Consider the following 17,963-nt stretch of genomic DNA (forward strand, 5'->3'; position numbering starts at 1 on the left):
CTCTACATGTGAACTTTCAGAATGCAAGTACTCTGAGGGGAATGCTAAGGTTTGAGTTATCATTTGAGATCTGTAGTCAGAAATCAGGCTTTTAGAACGTTCATAGTTATGGGGCATTCAATGTAATACTCATTGCTCAAACAACTTCTGAAAATAGTCCAAGGCAATTTAACTTTTATTTCCTCTATAGAGCTTGTCACCATTTATTAATCTTAATTTCCCTCAGCATCGCATATCAGATGAGAGACCGATTTTTCTCCTCTGTTTCCATAACATTAATATTTAAATGGCAGAGTGTGACACTCATAAACAGCTATGGAGGAGTGGGGTGATATTTCTAGGAAGGGAAACCTAGACTAAGTGCCATATGAAGGCTTTTTCCTTAAAAATGCCCAAAACAAAGCCAAGAAAACATGCAGGTGCACTTTGAAGTACAGAATAGAAAGATGAAGAGGCATGGCCTGTGAAATGAATAATATTGTGTAAAATGAATAACATTCATTCAGAGACTTCCATTACAAAATTGAAGAAGCACTGGGGAGGTAGAGGTGGAAGGCTGTGCAGGTGGAGATGCTGGCAGAAATCTTTGTATTTTGAACTCACAGAAGGATCCAAAGCACGTTCTCTGCTTGGTTTGTGGCTCCAGGAGGGAATTCAATTTTATTACTTTAGATATCTATTTGGCATCAGTTATGTGCTAGACTCTGGGCTACAGGTGGCAGGGACACCAAGATGAATGAGGCACAGCCTCAGCCTTCAAACAGCTGGTAGAGAGGATCAGGCATCAGCCCAAGTCCCATGAGATATGTGCTAAGAAAAGATGTAAACAAAGTGGTGGGGCACATCACAGCGGTTGGGGGGAAGCGGTTAGGAAGACACGGAACAGAGTTGTAAAAGACAGGATTTTAAGCAAATGGAGATCAGAGATCTGGGACAGGACTGATTCACTGTACATTTCCAAAGCTTTCACTGAGCCCTTACCTTATGTCTGGCACTACACTGGGTTCTGGGGATGTAAACATGAATAAGATTTTTTTCTTGCTCTCAAGGAGTGGAGAAACAGGCAAGGTCAATTAAGTAGGGCAAAGGCTTCCTGGAGGAAGTGATGTCTAGGCTGAGACCCAAAGGGTGTGAACCAGATAAAGATGGAAGGAAGTAAAGAAGGGAAAGTGCACTATTCAGAGAGGAAACAGTAGGTATGGAACCTTGAAGAGAGAGGGTATTAGGCATTTGTAGAACTGCAAGGTGCTGGGATGGCCAGAGCATAGAGTGTTAGAGCATGGAGAACAGGAGATGGGGCTAATGTTTCATGGGCACCAGATCAAAAAGGGCCTAGCTTTTAGACATTTGCCCATGCAAAGGGTTTAGGCTTTTTCTATACATCATGGGGAACCATTAAAGGATTTAATATGGACACCATCTGACCAGATTTAAAGTTAAGAGAGGCTGGTATGGAAGAGGGCTTGGTAGAAGGCAAGACCAGATGCAGGTGATGGCTTAGGAATTATGGCAATAGGACAGGCCGTGACACGTGATAGTAGAGTGGCTGGTAGAGTGGGTGGAAATAAGGGTTAGTTTAACAAATTAAGCCAATAGAATTTGTTGCCTGAGAGGGTGCATGGTAGGAGAGAATAAAAAATGAAAAATGACTCCAAGTTTTTGGGTATATGCCAACATGGATGGTAGCACCATTAGAATGTTAGAAAATAAAGGAAGGGCAGGCATCAGTTGAGAGATGAGACTAGATGATGAGTTATGGGCAAATTGAGTTTGAGGTACTTGTGGAGCATTCAGATCAAGAGGTCCAAAATTCACAGTTGAATACATGAGTCAGGATAGAGATCTAGATAATGATTGTGGCTGTGGGAATAGAAGAGATCATCCAAGATGAGAATGCAGAATGAGAAGAAACAAGAAAAGGGTATTCTCTGTTACCATTTTTAAAAACACCATATTGATGAGTCTAGACAGTTCAATAAGGTAAGAAAAGGATATTAAAGATAGAGGGATTAGAAAGAAGGAAATAAAAGTCATTATAGGTTATGTGATAATTTACATAGAAAACCCAAATTACTCTATAGACACATTATTAGAAAAAATAAGAGAGTTTAGTAAGGTGGCTGATTATAAGATTAATATGAAAATCAGTTGCATTCCTCCATACCAGTAAACACTATAAAACAAAATTAAAGAGAAAACAACGTCTACAGAATTATCATAAAATATCAGGTATCTGGGAGGAATCTAACATTAGATATGAAAGATATCTACAGGGAAAATTATAAAACCTTATCAAGAAATGCTAAAGAAGATGCAGACGGGCCTGAGTGGCTCAGTTGGTTAAGTGTCCCAGCCTCTGAATCTTGGTTTCAGCTCAGGTCATGATCTCAGGGTCATGAGTCGAGCAGCAGGGCAGGCTCTGTACTCAGCACAGAGTCAGCTTGAGATTCTCTCTGTCCCTCCCCCTCTGCTCCTCCTCTCACTCTCACTTGTTTATGTGCTCTCTCTCTCTCTCTCTCTCACAAACCACAAATAAAATCTTAAAAAAAAGAGAAGACCCAGATAAGAAAGAAAGATACCTTGTTCATGGATAAGACTTAATATCATAAAGATTTCAGTTGTTATCTGTAGATTGAATATATTTCCAACAAAAACCCCAGGGTTTTTCATGGTATTTGATAAATGATTCCAAAATTCACATGAAGGGTAGAGGGCCTAGAGTAGTCAGGTTATTTCTGAAAAGCAAGAGCTGGGAGGAAGGGCAATGTGAATTGGTATAAGGATAGAAAAATAGACCAAAAGAATAGATTAGAGAACCATAGATGAAAACTTGGGGGTGTGACAGATGTGACATATCAGAACAGTAAGAAAAAAGATTGATCAATAAATGGAGCTGGAAAAAAAAAAGTTATCCATTATTCATATGGAAAAAGATGACATTGGATTCTTAGCTCATACTATATCAACTCCAAATAGATTAAAAATTTAAGGATAACTTAAAGAAAATTGAAAGACAAGTTATAAACTTAGGTAAAATACTCATAAAATACAGAACTACAAAGGAATAACATTTAAAAATATAAAGAACTCCTACAAATCAATAAGAAAAGTACACATGTACACACACACATGCACACACACACACACACACACACACACCAGCAGAAATATGAGAAAAATACATGAACAGAAAAAATCACCATATGACAAAAAAACTTGTAAAGGCATGTTCAACATTATTAGTGAACAGAGTAATGCAAATCATAACTGTGATATCATTTTACAGCTATTTAATTGGGTAAAAATTAAAATGTCTGACAATGCCAAGTAAGCTTGCGATAACTTTGGAAAAGAGTTTGACATTATCTCCGGAAGTTGAACATGCAATCAGTTCAGAAAAGAGTTTAGCATTGTCTTCTAATGTTGAATATTCACATTTCCTAGATCCCAGCAATTAATTTCCTAGGTCTTGTTCGTGTGTAACAAAATACAAGTACAAGAATGATCATAGCAGCATTGTTTATAATATAATAGCAAAAACCTGGGAATGATCTAAATGCTCAACATTAGGAGAGTGGGAGGGCAAATGGTAACATATTCACATGATGTAATATTATCTGCTTTATCCAAAAACAAATGAACCACAGTAACTTGCAACAATATGGGTGAATCCAAATACCACATTAGGGCTGCCTGGGTGGCTCAGTGGTTGAACGTCTGCCTTTGGCTCAGATAGTGATCCCGGGGTCCTAGGATCGGGTCCCATATCAGGCTCCCTATAGGGAGCCTGCTTCTCCCTCTGCCTATGTCTCTGCTTCTCTCTCTGTCTCTCATAAAAAAATAAATAAAATCTTAAACAAAAAATAAATACCACATTAAAGAAAAAAAGTAGTTTTCCAAGGGTACAGTATAATCCCCTTTAAAAAAATAAAGTTAAAAACAGCAATGTATACATACATGTATGAAATTTATACATTTTATGCATGCATACATATACATTATACATGTAATTTATATATGTACATATACATGCAATAAAACTATAACAAAGGAAAGGAAGGGAATGAAACTGGGATTCAAAAGGACACTTATCTCAGGTGGGGAAAGGAAACAAGAAGATGGAATGAAGAGTGGGGAGAAGCATATGGTTAGATGTAGATCTCCATCAAGGTTTCAGTTTTATTTTTTGGATGGTGCATTCATGAATGCTTCACACATTATTTAAAATAACTAAATAATAGTGGCTTAGGCATGGACCAATGATGAGAGGATCATCAATCAAGGATTCTGATGAATCCAATTCTGTGCATCTGGGTCCAATTAGAGAAAAATAATTTTCTTGAGTGAATGAATGAATGAACAGAAAATCATCAGTGACAGTGATCAGAGAGAAACCTGTTATAGGCAGATCTTTACTACACTACTGACTTCTATAACAGAATGTACTTACTTGATAGGGTATCTCTTTAGAGAATTATAAATGAATTCAAGAAGATTTTTAGAAAAGCAAGTTATTAGGGTAGGTTTTGCCTTGCCAAAAAATGTTCCTGGGTTATTCCTAAAAATTATACCATTCGCCATCCCTTTATAATCTTAAGGATGCAGTCCTTTTATGCTTTTCTCTTACGTTTTCTCCCTGCTGTTAAAGTAAGTAGCTATTGGATGATTTGCAATTGAGATATATGATCTAAGTCGCATGGACCAAAGGAGACTATTTAAAGCACAAGATTTTTTATTTTAAGTTGCTTAAAATAGCTACAGCATCCAGAGAATTAACAAACCCCCACATTACTAATATGATACTTTCAAAGTATTTTAAATTTTATACAAATTATTTTTGTAATATTATCAACTAAAATTTCATCCAATCTGAATTCTATCCCCAGAATTTTATTAGAATCTTTCTCTCTCATCCTGAATCTTGTAATGTTGCAGTTAGACTGTTTAGTTTGAACCACCCACTGTGGCCTGCCCACTTCATGTGACCAGCAGAGACCCCAATAATGGGATTTTCCAGTTACCTGGAAGTGCAGGTAACTGCGGTTGACTGTTGACCCAACTTTATGAGAACAATTCAGAAGTGGTTTTCTTGTTACTCAGCAACACCTGCCCTTTACCTGCCCTAAAGAGTTGTTCAAAATGATGAGGGAGAGAAATGAAAACTCATCTGAGGGAAGCATCCTTAAACATCCATCATGTCATTTGTCCAGACAGCTTCCTTTCACGTAGGAACTTTTCTTCTCATGGACTCTAATGAGTTCATTCACACACTTTAGCCTCTTAATTTTCCCATCTTGAGGCAGAAATGTGTTGGGAAGTGAGAGCCATGCTATATGTGATGGGGATCAGAACACCCTCCTGGGTTTGGACATTTTCATAGCTACATACTTCTTGGTTCTGAGCTCTTCTCTTAAAAAAAAAAAAAAAAAAGCCATTCAATTGCTAGCTGGTAGTTCACATTTTTCCAGAATTATGCCTGGACATTTTGGCCTTGAGATAGTATTATATCCTTTAGTTAATTTCCTCCTTTTGACCAGTTAGTAAAGTTTCTGAGGCAAAGGCATAAAACATAAAGATCTTAACAGAGCATAACACAGGTGCTCTGACCTCACTTTCACAAATTCCCAAATTTCTGCAATGAAATCTCTTTAAACCATACTTAAATTTCATTTCAAATGTTCTCTTGTAAAAGATAAAATTTCTTTCAGAAAATGACAATGGAAACTTCATTTCCAAGGTAGATAAAATCCTCCACTAGATCATAAGCCCTTGGAGGAGAGGGTTATGTTTCATAAGACTGTCTCCTTGAAGCCTAGCACCTGGCATGGTATATAGTAAATTTTAGAGACTGGAGGTATGATTTTGGGCTAATGTGATGATTTGATAGTCTGAATATTCAAATCATGCCTTGTCAATCTTCCTTGTCCTCCCAAGGTCTTCTTGGGAAGCTAATTAAATGTGTTCCTCAGGCAACCAACCTAACTCCCAATTTAGTACTCTGTGATAATACTGGAAAGGAGACATGACTTAGGTCTGGTGAAAAAGTGGGGCCTCTCACCTCTCTATCAGCTCCTAACTGAATCTTAGGGCCATGATGCTTAGGCATGCCCATGAAGAGAAACAAAGAGCAAAGAAAGGTGGCTTGTCCCAAGAAAGACTCTGAGAATGTTTTCCAGCCAGCCCTCAAGGTAGAAGAGGAAGACTAATAATGATGGCTGACTCACCTCTACCACCAGGACCTGCCTGGATCTGAGGCAGAAAGGCAAGTGACTTTGCTGCTTTCAGAGCAAAGTAATCCCATCTGCTGATAAAAAGTGGACCCACTGACTGTCCTGATCAATCAAGATTAGCAATTCCTCCTCTTTCAGGGGAGAGCTAACAGAAGGAACAGTTGAATAGGAGCAAAGATGGTGGAGTCCCTCCCCTATGGTGAGCACTCAATACATGTTTGTTAAAGGAATGAATGAAGTCAGGGAGTGTTGCTAAGGAGTTGTTACTATGAGAAAAACCATTTGCATGCAAATTTTACATTATTAGCAACTAGGAGCCTCTAGCAAGGAGGCTGATGGGTAGGGCCAATATGTTGCTTTTCTGAATAGGATGTAGATGGAGAGGAACACCACTGGTATTCTGCAGAATACCTGAAGAAGAAGCTTCTGAAGAAGCTTGGCTTTAGTTATGTTATGTTTAAGACTATGATGTCAGGTAGATAAGTTCTGTAGCACTCCATAGAAATAGAAATGAATTTTCTTTTTTTAAAAAAAAAGATTTTATTTATTTATTCATGAGGGACACAGAGAGACAGAAACATAGGCAGAGGGAGAAGCAGGCTCCCTGTGGGGAGCCTGATACAGGATTTGATCCCAGGACCCCATGATCACAACCTGAGCCAAAGACAGATGCTCACTTACTGAGCCACCTGGGTGCCCCTAGAAATGATTTTTCATGTGAAAGTTCAGCATATTGGATTTCCTCTTCTCTTTCCCCATCCCCACAAATGGAAGAAAGAAAATCCAGGCCCTAGTTTCTAGAAGATGCCAAATTGAGCCAGAATTAGTTGTAATGTTTGCCTTCCACATTTCAAAAGCTAATAGAAACTGGAGACAAATTGGGAAATTATATGCACATTTGCATTTTAAAAGTTGGAAAGTACTTGGAATGGAAAGTTATACCACCCAAAGGAGAGGGTAGGGGCAGCTCAATCTATTTGAGAGAGTCTTTATCTCAGCAAAAACACAGGAAAAGGTCTGAAGATGTATCAAGTTAAATTTAAGATTGGGAGAACTTTCTGATTTGAGGATTATGAAAAAAAAAAAACACACGAAAATCCACTTGCATATTCCTGCCCCAAAGCCTGGTGCCCATGAGTTGATAAAAAATGCTTTCTCAGTGAATGACCTGGTCATGGAAGTATCATTTTTTAAGACCAGCACATTTTTAAGACCAGCACATTTTTCTGACCAGCACATGATACTTTGCATTTTTTATGGAATAATGAAAATTGACTAGATGATTTCTCATATCCCTTCCAACTCCTTAATTCTACAAATGGCCCGAATTGGTTGATTGTTTGCTTCAGGAGACCCTAAATAGTATCTAGAAGCCACAGGTAGTCTCATCTTTGCAGCATGAATCCACACTCCCACCCTGATTTTCCACCAGAAACATTTAGACTTTCATCTCTATTGGAAAATTGCTGTCATTGTTTCCTTTCCATAGTGCTGTTATTTATTCTAATCACTGAGGCTGTGTTGTTACTCAGGTCCCTCTGATACACATCAATGAGAGTTATACATGTGCAGCTAGGAGGGGAGAATGAACCTCTAAGCTCTAGTCAAATTGGTTTCCTAAATGATGCTGTACGTTTTAACTGGAATTTGTATAGTATTCTAGTGGAAAAAAAAGGTGGGGGTGGAGGGAAGGGTTCCTTTGGTTTTCAGGCTGTTAACTGTAATTAGCCTGGTTTCTGAGATGTAATTATCTTGCAATCTCAAAGCAAACACCCTAGAGGAAATTGCACTGTTAAAGACAGCATGGCATTAAAAATAAATTATTACCCCGGTGCCTGCTATTGCTGCTTATGCTTTGTGATTTGTCAGGATTTCTGTTAGCAAGAGCTTGTTTAGGGCTGGAGGTGTGCAGCCATGTTTGCCACTGTTTGTACTAGAGAGGTGGGAGGGGTGGTTTGCTTAGTTATAATATGATGATTGTCCTACTCACCAAAATGGCTCAGAGGTCAAGGAAAGAGAACTCTGGAAACTGTCCTTAGCAGTGGACATAGATGAGTGAGTAGAATGGAGCACTATAATCCAAAAATTGGGTAGTTCAAACTATCCACAAATAAACATTAACTTGTTGAGAGATAACTGAGAGGAAGCAAGCGAAATCTCAGCTATTCTAGGGACAAACATTAAGGGATCATGAATCATCATCACTGACTAATCCCAAAGACTGAAAAGACCATATCATGGGATTTGAAATCAGAGACTAGTGGGTTTGAACATAGGATTGTGCAGGTGGTGAGCTCCACAAAAGTTTCCCACTGAGGGGACAAGAGGAGGCTAACATCCCACCAGTGCCACCTGACCAAGATTCATATCTATGGGAATGTACCCACCTGGGGGAAACACACATTTCCCCCATTTGTCTACTCCATGGGAATGCTTTACAAAATTTATCTGATCAGAGTAATTTACAAGGATGCTATATAGGCCACTATACTCTGTGTGGCTTTGATTGAGCTACTTATTCTCTTTGAAACACAGCTTTCTCATGTATAAGAGGGGTGATAACAGGGCAGCCCCCGTGGAGCAGCAGTTTAGCGCCGCCTGCAGCCTGGGGTGTGGTCCTGGAGTCCCGGGATAGAGTCCCGTGTCTGGCTCCCTTCATGGAGCCTGCTTCTCCCTCTACCTGTGTCTCTGCCTCTCTGTCTCTTTCTGTCTCTCTCTCTCTGTGTCTCTATGAATAAATAAATAAAATCTTATATAAAAAAAGAGGGGTGATAACAACAACAGTAATACTACTCAGGATTATTTTGTGACTTAACGTTGAATCCAAAAAGCATGTGCTCAATAGATGGCAGGAATTTTCATGATAATGATGATGATGACCAAGGTGTTCATTATCATCCAGTGTTCATCCAGACTGAAACTTGTACCAAGTCTTGAGCCAGCCACAGGTACCTGTGAGAAGCATGAGAACTTGGCTCCCTCTCTCACAGAGCTGAGGATTTGGTTGGAGGGAGAGATCACAGACAGCAATAGGTAATTCATTGTGCCATACTTTTGTGTGAGTTCTGTAGGGTAAAACTTCACAGCCCCTGTAGCAATTATCTTTGCTGTTAATTTAGTGCTAGGGATTGCTTTTAAAAATATATATATATCAGAAGGAAAAGGGGGCAGGGAATCTTACAGAATTAGGAGTTGAAGATATGATAGTATAAAAAGTTAAGATATGGCCACAGTGAGGTATAGGAGGATGAAAAGGTGGTATGGGCACTATCAATAATTCAAAGATGGCTTGGACTAACTGGAAAAATTTTACTTTCTTCCAGTGAACCACGCTGATTTGTGTTAGAAATAATCTGAATAACTGAAATCCACAGATTTCTATTGAAAAAACTTCATTTTAGCCCATATCACTACTTTTCCCTTTTAAATTTCATTCATACATCTGATGTTTTACTAAATGACTTATGAAATGAAAGGCAAATTAAGTCTAGCCACACTTATATTTCACCATCAGGAATATAAAGTTAAATTTGCTCAGAGATATTAATTGTGAGTTATTTAAAAATATACAAAAAAATACCTACCCGGTTTTACAAGCTTTAACTAGAATGGAATGTATGCCCAAAGATCATTTCCTAACTATAGTAACTCTCTGAGTTATAGCAATTCTGAGAGTTACTTCATCACATTGGTCCAATAGATACCTTATTTGATTCTTAAAGACTAAGGAAGGATGGAAAGTTCACAACTTTCAAATAAATTTTGTGTCAGTATTTAATAGTTTGAAAATGACTTTTTGGTTTTAAGCCTAAAACTTTTTCTTTTTCTTTTTATGGGTAGATTCTTTGAAAAGGGAAACTCTTTATAAACAAAAAAAGGAACTTACTTTTTAAACTAATACCTATAAATAAGTAATGCTGCTTATCCAATAATGTATACAACAATGCAAATTATAATCTATTCTTTTTAGAAGTTAGAGGGGATATATGTGGGGATTTCAATTTATAGCAAATTGGTGAGCTGATTACCCTGAAAAGCCTGTTCTGACAATCACAACTACAAAACTTGAGTATTGAATAAAATGGAATGAACACCCTTTTAAATGCATAGCAGAACTTTCAGGAGGTTAGGAAAGGAAAGACTCAGAGACCAAAACATGAAAAGGACATTGAAAATTAGAGTGGCAAGTAGGCATTTAGTTCAGTTGCCCTGGAATGTTTTGCCAGTCTCCAAAAGCAGTGGCTTCAGTTTAAAGACCATAAGGAATTAAGGCCCTGGGCATTCTTACAGCAGGATTTTTGAACTGAACCTCCCCTCCCCCAAATAAAGCCCTCAAAGGGCTGCATTCTTGGTAAAATGGTGGTTGAAAACTTACTGGCAAAAAATAAAGCAAAACAAACCTAAGACCCTATACGGATACCCAGCTGGCTTTACTTAGCAGGGGAAAATGTCTCATGAGAATTCATAAGGATCATCCTATTGCCCTTACTTGCATAATCAAGGAAATTCAAGCAAAGAAATTAACATGAAATTGGTTCCAGACCAGTAGCACCTATGGGGTACTACTCTGGAAGGACATCCCTTAAATTCAGATTGCACAAGATTTCTTCAGCTAAAGCCCTACCAAACTCAATATTATGATTCAAAATTACAACACATGCAAGGAATCAATCTATCACAAGTGGACAACATACCACAAGAGACAAAAGAATTAAGTCTCTAAGACTTCAGATAATGAAATACTGAACATATTCTCTGAGATTGTTTAAAGACACAAGAGAAAGAATAAAAAATATAATAAATAGAGCATATATAATTATTAGCCAGTTTTATAAATAATAGAACTTCTAGAGGTTAAAATATAAGACTGACACCAAAAGCTCAAAAGACAAGGTAAGCAGCAGATTAGGCAGAGACAAAGAATGAACAAATGAATTGGAAGATCTTTGAAGAGAGATTTAAAAAGAAGGACTATATGAAAGCAAGATTAAGAGACATGGAAAATAGAATGAAAAAGTCTGAAATATATAAAATAGGATTATTTGAAGACACAATAGAAAAAATGAGAGATAATATTAGGAGAGCTAATGCCTTGAGAATTTTCCAAAATGTTGAAATATATGAATTTCTAGATTCTGGAAATATAATAATTTTCAAAAACTTTTATTTTTTAGTAAAACTAATTCACTATTCAGAAAATATTAATGAAACTTGAAAACTCAAAGACAAAGAGAAAATTGTAAAAGCAACTATAAAGTGAATAAAGACTATTTACTAAGGAAGGAAATTAGACTGATAGCAGACTTCACCATAGAGACTATAGAAACCAAAGACAGTGGAATAACATTTTTTACATGCTAACGGAGAATAATTGTCAATCTAAAATTTTAAATTCAGCTTTATTATAATTCCATCTGAAAGTGAATGTATTTATAAGCATTTTCAGACAAAACCAGAAACAATTTAGTGTTAAGAGAACTTTGCTAAAGGATTTTCTAAAATGAAGGTACTCAATCCAGCTACACTTAGAATTACCAGAAGAGGGGCACCTGGATGGTTAAGCATCCGACTCTTGATCTCAGCTCAGATCTTGATCTCAAGGTTGTGAGTTCAAGCCGTGTTGGGCTTTATGCCCAGTGTGGAGCCTACTTAAAAAAAAAAAAAAAAAAAAAAGATTCATCAAAAGACACAAAATACTGATGCCTGTGTTATACCCTTAGGGTTTAGATTTAATCCTTCTGAGGTACACCCTGAGAATTGGAATTTTTAAAATATCTGTAGGTGACTCTAGTCTGATGTTAAGTTTAAGAAACACTTGTATAAAAAGGATGCCCTTCATGAAGTATGAAATTGAGCCCAAGAAATAATGATGAACAAATAGTTTGGGGGATAGGCAAAATAGATAAAGGGGATTAAGAGGTACAAACATAAAATAAATCATGGAGAGAAAAAGTACAGCATAGGGAATATAGTCAGTAATATTGTAATAACATTTCATGGTGACACATGGTGACTACATTTATTATGTTGAGCATTGAGTAAGGTATAGAATTGTTGAATCAGTCTGTTGTATACCTGCAACTAATATAACATTATATGTCAATTATATCTCAATTTAAAAAAAAACCCAAACAAAAACAAAACAAACCCAAGTAGTTGTTAAACATGGGGGATAAATCTAAATATTCATTGGGTAAAGAAATATATTGACTAAGAGAACATGAAAGCATCATAGACTAGATTATTAGACAGAAATAATATATAAGAGGAAAGGGAGGGGACTGGAAGTTCAAGGCATTCAAAGTCCTTTTATAACCCAGAAGGAAGGTAGATAATGTTAACTTATAAGAGTAGGGATGTAATACATAATTTCTCAATTGGAAGAGGCATTAATTTGTCAGGAGTATGAGAAGGGGGTGTAGAATGTAGGGAGGTCTATAACAAATGTAATGGCATATATCACATAGTGATAAAGGCTCAGGAAAGCAAGGCAATGGAAATAGGAGAGGGTGGAACAGTTGCAGTAGATGCTACAAATTAAGAACTGATGTGACCTGGTGACTAATTTGCTAAGTGTATGTTGGAGGAGCAGAGGGAGGACACCTCCATTCTCAACACAGCACACTGAGGTGTTTTGTCAGGGTGAGAGACTAACTTTGGTTCATATAAAGGGGATTGTTTGTATTGAAGCCATATTCAAAGCAAACCTTTAAGATGGAGAAGATGTAGGACTTCCTTCCAAAGAGTTTATATTCCTGCTTGCCTTTTTATTGTTTGGGTATAAGTGCCCAACATGTCATCACTTATACTACTCTAACTTTATTTTTTAAGTGAAGAAGGAGTTTAGAACTGTTATAAAAGAAAAAAGAAAGGCTTCCAGGTGAGAATACCTTCATTGTTTTCATCTATTTTAAATATCATATGACTTCACCCAGATTCATGGTGGACCTGCAGTGGATTACAAATGGCTACAAATTCTTTGATACTCATTTCATCAAGAGATAAGGTCCATTTCCTTGCCCTTGAATCTGGGCTGGCTTGTATGGACATAAGAGACACTGTGCACTTTTAAATCTACAGTCTCAGAGGACTGGTAACTTCAGCCTTGGTCTCTTGGAGCTCTGAGCCACCACGCAAGAAGATTAACAATCCAGAGGTAGGGCAGCCCTGGTGGCTCAGTGGTTTAGTGCCGCCTCAGCCCAGGGCCTGATCCTGGAGACCTGGGATCCAGTCCCATGTCGGGCTCCCTGCATGGAGCCTGCTTCTCCCTCTGCCTGTGTCTCTGCCTCTCTCTCCCTCTCTGTGTCTCTCATGAATAAATAAATAAAATCTTAAAAAAACAAAAACAAACACAATCCAGAGGTAAGTATGTGGTGGAGAACCTGGAGGATAAGACTCCATGTGGAGAGAGAGGCCAAGGAACACAGTGGTGCCACACATGTGAGTGGAGAAACTATCTTGTAAGTGAATCATCATGTTCCAGCTGCTCCAGCTGAACCAGCTGAAAATATGTGGATCAGAGGGGATCTGGCTAGCTGAGCTCTTCCTGCATTCCTCATGTACTATACCAAATAACAGCAGAACAAGAAGGTTGTTGTTTTAGGTCACTCAGTTTTGGGGTAATGTGTTAGCCAGCAATAGAGAATTAGAACAACGCTGCTTCTTTCAAAGACTAACAATACAGGGACCCAGTAGAATGAATTAGAATTTGTGAAAAAAAAAATTATAGATTTTTTTGCTTATAATGTAGACATTTTTAAAGGAATGTGGTTTTTGCTTTCAGATAACAGCAATCCACACTGCTAAATGCTTTTAAGCTGACATTCGTCTAAGCCTGCTTTAATGAACAGATAACTCATTTATAATTAGCAGTGCCAATTAATTGGCATGCAAACAATTAAAGTGATTAAAGTGCTAAAGTTCTTAAGAACAGTTTTTCCTAAGTAGGTTATAGACAAATCCTCCCTGACCCTGCATCTTGTTTACATGATTAAATTGCTGAGGAAGCCTTTCCGTATAGATAGCATGAGGAAATTGTAACTCAGCCTTAGTCTGATAGCCCTGATTTGGAATAAGGGAGCCCCATCTACGAAGAATTTATTGTGCTCTGATTTTCAAATCAACACTGTTTAAAAAAGTTTAAATTACATTTGTTTGTCAGTCTCCTGCTGTGTATTACCATCCACTCTCCTCTTCAGCCACTATCCAGGGCCTCAGTAAACTTGAAGCACTCAAAATCCCATCCAGGTCACTTTTCTGATCTAATTCTTATTTCTATCTTATATTCTAGAAAATGGATAGAAGGTTGTGAGGTTTTACTTCAAATGGCTGTGACTCACTTCTAATAGAATGTACCAGAAATGACATTGTGTGATTTCTGAGGCTAAACCAAAAAAGACATTGCTGTTCCTGCCTTGCCTACTTGGACATCTGCTTTTGAGGCTCTGAGCTGCTGTGTTAAACTGCCAACCTCCTTGAGGCTGCCTCTCTGTAAGGAAACCCAGGTCACATGCAGGGGCCTGGAGAGGTGCTTTAGTTGACAGCTCCAGCTGGGATCCCAGGTAGCAGCCAGCATCAACACCAGACATGAATGGAAATGCCTGAGGATGGTTCCAGACCCCAGCTGGTGAATCACCCCCAGCCTTCAAGACTTCCCAGCTGAAGCCCTTGACATGCTAGAGCAGAGGCAAACCATCTCTGCTGTGCTCTTTCCAAATTTCTGACCCATGAAAGCTGTAAGCATAATAAAATGGTCACTATTTTATTCCACTAAATTTGATTTGGTTTATTATGTAGCAGTAGTAATGCAAGAAAGATTTTTTCTTTCTCTACTTAAGACTCTATACAATGTCCACCTCCTATTTTTTCCCATTCACATACTTTTGTGGTTTCCATTTTACTCTTAAATGTCTTACTCTACACTTTAAAATCAAATTTCCCTTAACTTTTATTGGAAGTAGTTGGAATTCAAATCTTCTTTGGCAAGATATTAACCCCCTGAGTCCCAGTTGCCTAGATGATGAGAAAATCACACCTATCTTACTGGTTTGTTATGAAAATCAGAGATATTGTAGAAAGAGTACCTAGTATCCAGGAGACATTGGCTAGATGAATGGTACTTAGAATTAAAAGTTTTCAGAGACAAGTTATGTAATCCCAAACCTCATAGTGTTTGTCCAACTCACATTGTTCTAATTGAGAGGGCAAAGTGTTCTCAGAGGGACTTTGTGTATGTATGTGGGCTCCCATATGTTGTCTGTACTCTGTTGGACATATATGACTGTATGACCTCATAGTCCATCCATCACTACATGAAGCTGGAACATAACAGTAACAACTGAATCAAAGCAAACCAACCACCAAACAACTCTAAGCTCTCATCATGGCTATATTTGTTTAAGGAAATCTGCAAATCATAGAGATAAGATATTAAACAGAACTTGCTGGGTGAGATGGTTTCTGGCACAGCCTCAAGTCTGTCCACCCTTTCCCTGGCTGGAGGTATCTTTGCTTTCTGGAAGGGTACATTCTCTGTAGCAGACATTCTGAACATTTTGATAGTCCAAGGACAATTTCACAGGCTGTGGACATTCTGTCCAGAAAAATGAACATATCCATTCGCCCACAACACCTGGGATGCCATTTTAGTGTCCCTATCTGTTATAAATAATAGATACTGGAGCCTGCTGAAGAAGCCTATGGGAACTAGAATGTTCAGCTTTGTGGTCCTGGGATAGACTCTAATTTTGACTAAATCAGGGGTGGCATCCCTAGGTGTTTCTTTGTAAGGAAGGATCCTGATGTCTGTTGAGCATAGCAGATCAGGGCTTTACATAACTTATCTAATCCTCAGGAGAAAAGACATGTTAGGTATTTTTTCTCTATTGTATTATAAAGCTGAGAGAAGTTAAGTGACTTTTCCAAGATTCCAAACCTAATAAGTTAGTGGGGCCCAGATTTGAGAGATGCCAACATCCAATGGTTTTTTGTTACTTTCTGTTTGTGTCTTGGGTTGTAGAGATCTGCTCCTCCAGGTAGATCATGACTAGGGAACTTGCTAGACCTAGCTCTTTTAATTTCTATCCCCTACTCCTGCACCCCACCCTAATCCCTGCCTACCTGTGGCCCTTTTGGCTACTAACCTTAAGAGAAGCTGTTAAAGAGAATGGTGTGAGCAGGGGCCCCAGAGTCTGTGTACTTGAGCTGGAATCCACTGAACTTCCCCCCTAAAATCCATGACCCCAACATTTATTTAGCACCTTTGTTTTACAAAGAGCTTTTTCATTTGTTAATAAGAGAGGCATGCAAGGCCTTTCTATCCCCATTTACAACTGTAGATACAGAACATTTTTCAAGGAAATTGTCTTAGGTCTTCTGATTCTGATCTTTTTCCATTATCTTCTATCTCCCTCCTTTGGAAAACAAAGTTAAGAAATGCCATTCTGGGAAATTGAAGGTACAAGAATGAAAACACAATGGCTTGGGGCAGTAAGTTATAAGTCATCGTATATAAGGAGATGGCTTTCCCTGCTCATGTTCTGGGAAGCAGCCTTCACAAATGTAGCTAATGTAGAACAAGCAGTAATCTGGGAAATTGTAACATGAGATCACATAGTAGTAGGGGCTTTTGAAAGATAAGGTAACTGATAAGGAATATTGAGAAAGGAATACAAGAGACTAAGACTTTGAAAGATTTCCTCTAATGTTGCCTGAAGAGAGCGTGATCTGACTTCAGATGACCTGTACTGGTTCCTCAGACTGAAATATCCCTCCAGGGGAGAAGGGCAATTCATCAAGCGACAAGAGCTGGAAAGTAATTCTCTCAAAGAACATCCAGCTGCCCTGGCTCATCTTCTTAGCTCACCTAGCAGAGAACTTGCAATTTGGCCTCCTGAGTGCTGATGACCAGCCTGGGTTCTCTCAGTGAGGACTCTCCTGCTGGGAGTTAATATGGGATATTGGTCTATCAATCACTCTCTGGTGAGTTCAGCTCCAATGACTTAGTCTTTCATCTGATCACCTCTGCTGAAACTGATAAAGACCCTGATCCTGTCAGATGTTGAGTGCATTATGGCTTTTGGGTTCCCTTCTTTGGTGTAGTCATACATGGGAGGTTCTGAAAAAGATGGTCTTTCTCATTTTGTGGCCTTGGTGGCTTATGGAGACCATAATCTTGTTTTGTCCAGGAACCCAGCATGTCCATCGTGTCCTGAACCTTCAAAGAACAGATGTTTCCAAGGGTGTGTTTGAGCATAAATCTTACAGAAGCATTTTTAAAACACAGCCTCATTGCGAGGGTCTCAAACTTACTCAGGTTAGTGCCCCAAAATAGAGGTGGCTTAAGCCTTCCTACTTCCTACTTGAAGGGGAGGCCTCTTTGGACCTAGAGTGTCTTGAGGCTTTGCGGAAAGGGATTCACATGTGTATCACAGCAATATCTCAGGAGGCAATCTGGTCATATATATCTTTTAGGAAACAACTGGTCAGGCCCTGGGGCAGATGAAGAAGAAAACAACAGTGGAAGGAGAAGGGGAAGTTCTCACTGGTCTGGAGGCTGGGAATGATGAGGATGCCAGTCAGATTTGGCTTCTGGGTGCTCCTTGCAGAGATCTTTCCCATTGTCCTATTCACCTACCTTTGGAAGTACCCCTTCTCCACGGTGTTTCTCTGAGATAGTTGGGCTAGAGGAGTAGATCCCTATTCAGTGGATGTGGTGCTCTGAGAGCCCATCAT

At 38.5% G+C, this 17,963-nt stretch overlaps 1 long non-coding RNA gene across 36 annotated transcripts in view; it reads left to right on the plus strand.

Annotated features, from left to right (window-relative positions):
- Positions 1–17,963, plus strand: part of LOC144293854 (uncharacterized) — a 441,703-nt gene that overhangs the window by 68,228 nt on the left and 355,512 nt on the right. Inside the window, exon 6 of one of the 36 annotated variants that reach the window (XR_013361224.1) lies at positions 14,521–14,991. The exons of the other annotated variants lie outside the window; for them this stretch is intronic. This is a non-coding gene — a long non-coding RNA (uncharacterized LOC144293854). Of the gene's footprint in view, positions 1–14,520; positions 14,992–17,963 lie in introns of those variants that run through there. 36 annotated transcript variants of the gene reach the window in all.

The sequence above is a fragment of the Canis aureus genome, chromosome 22, assembly GCF_053574225.1.
Source record: "Canis aureus isolate CA01 chromosome 22, VMU_Caureus_v.1.0, whole genome shotgun sequence".
NCBI classification, from domain to species: Eukaryota; Metazoa; Chordata; class Mammalia; order Carnivora; family Canidae; genus Canis; species Canis aureus.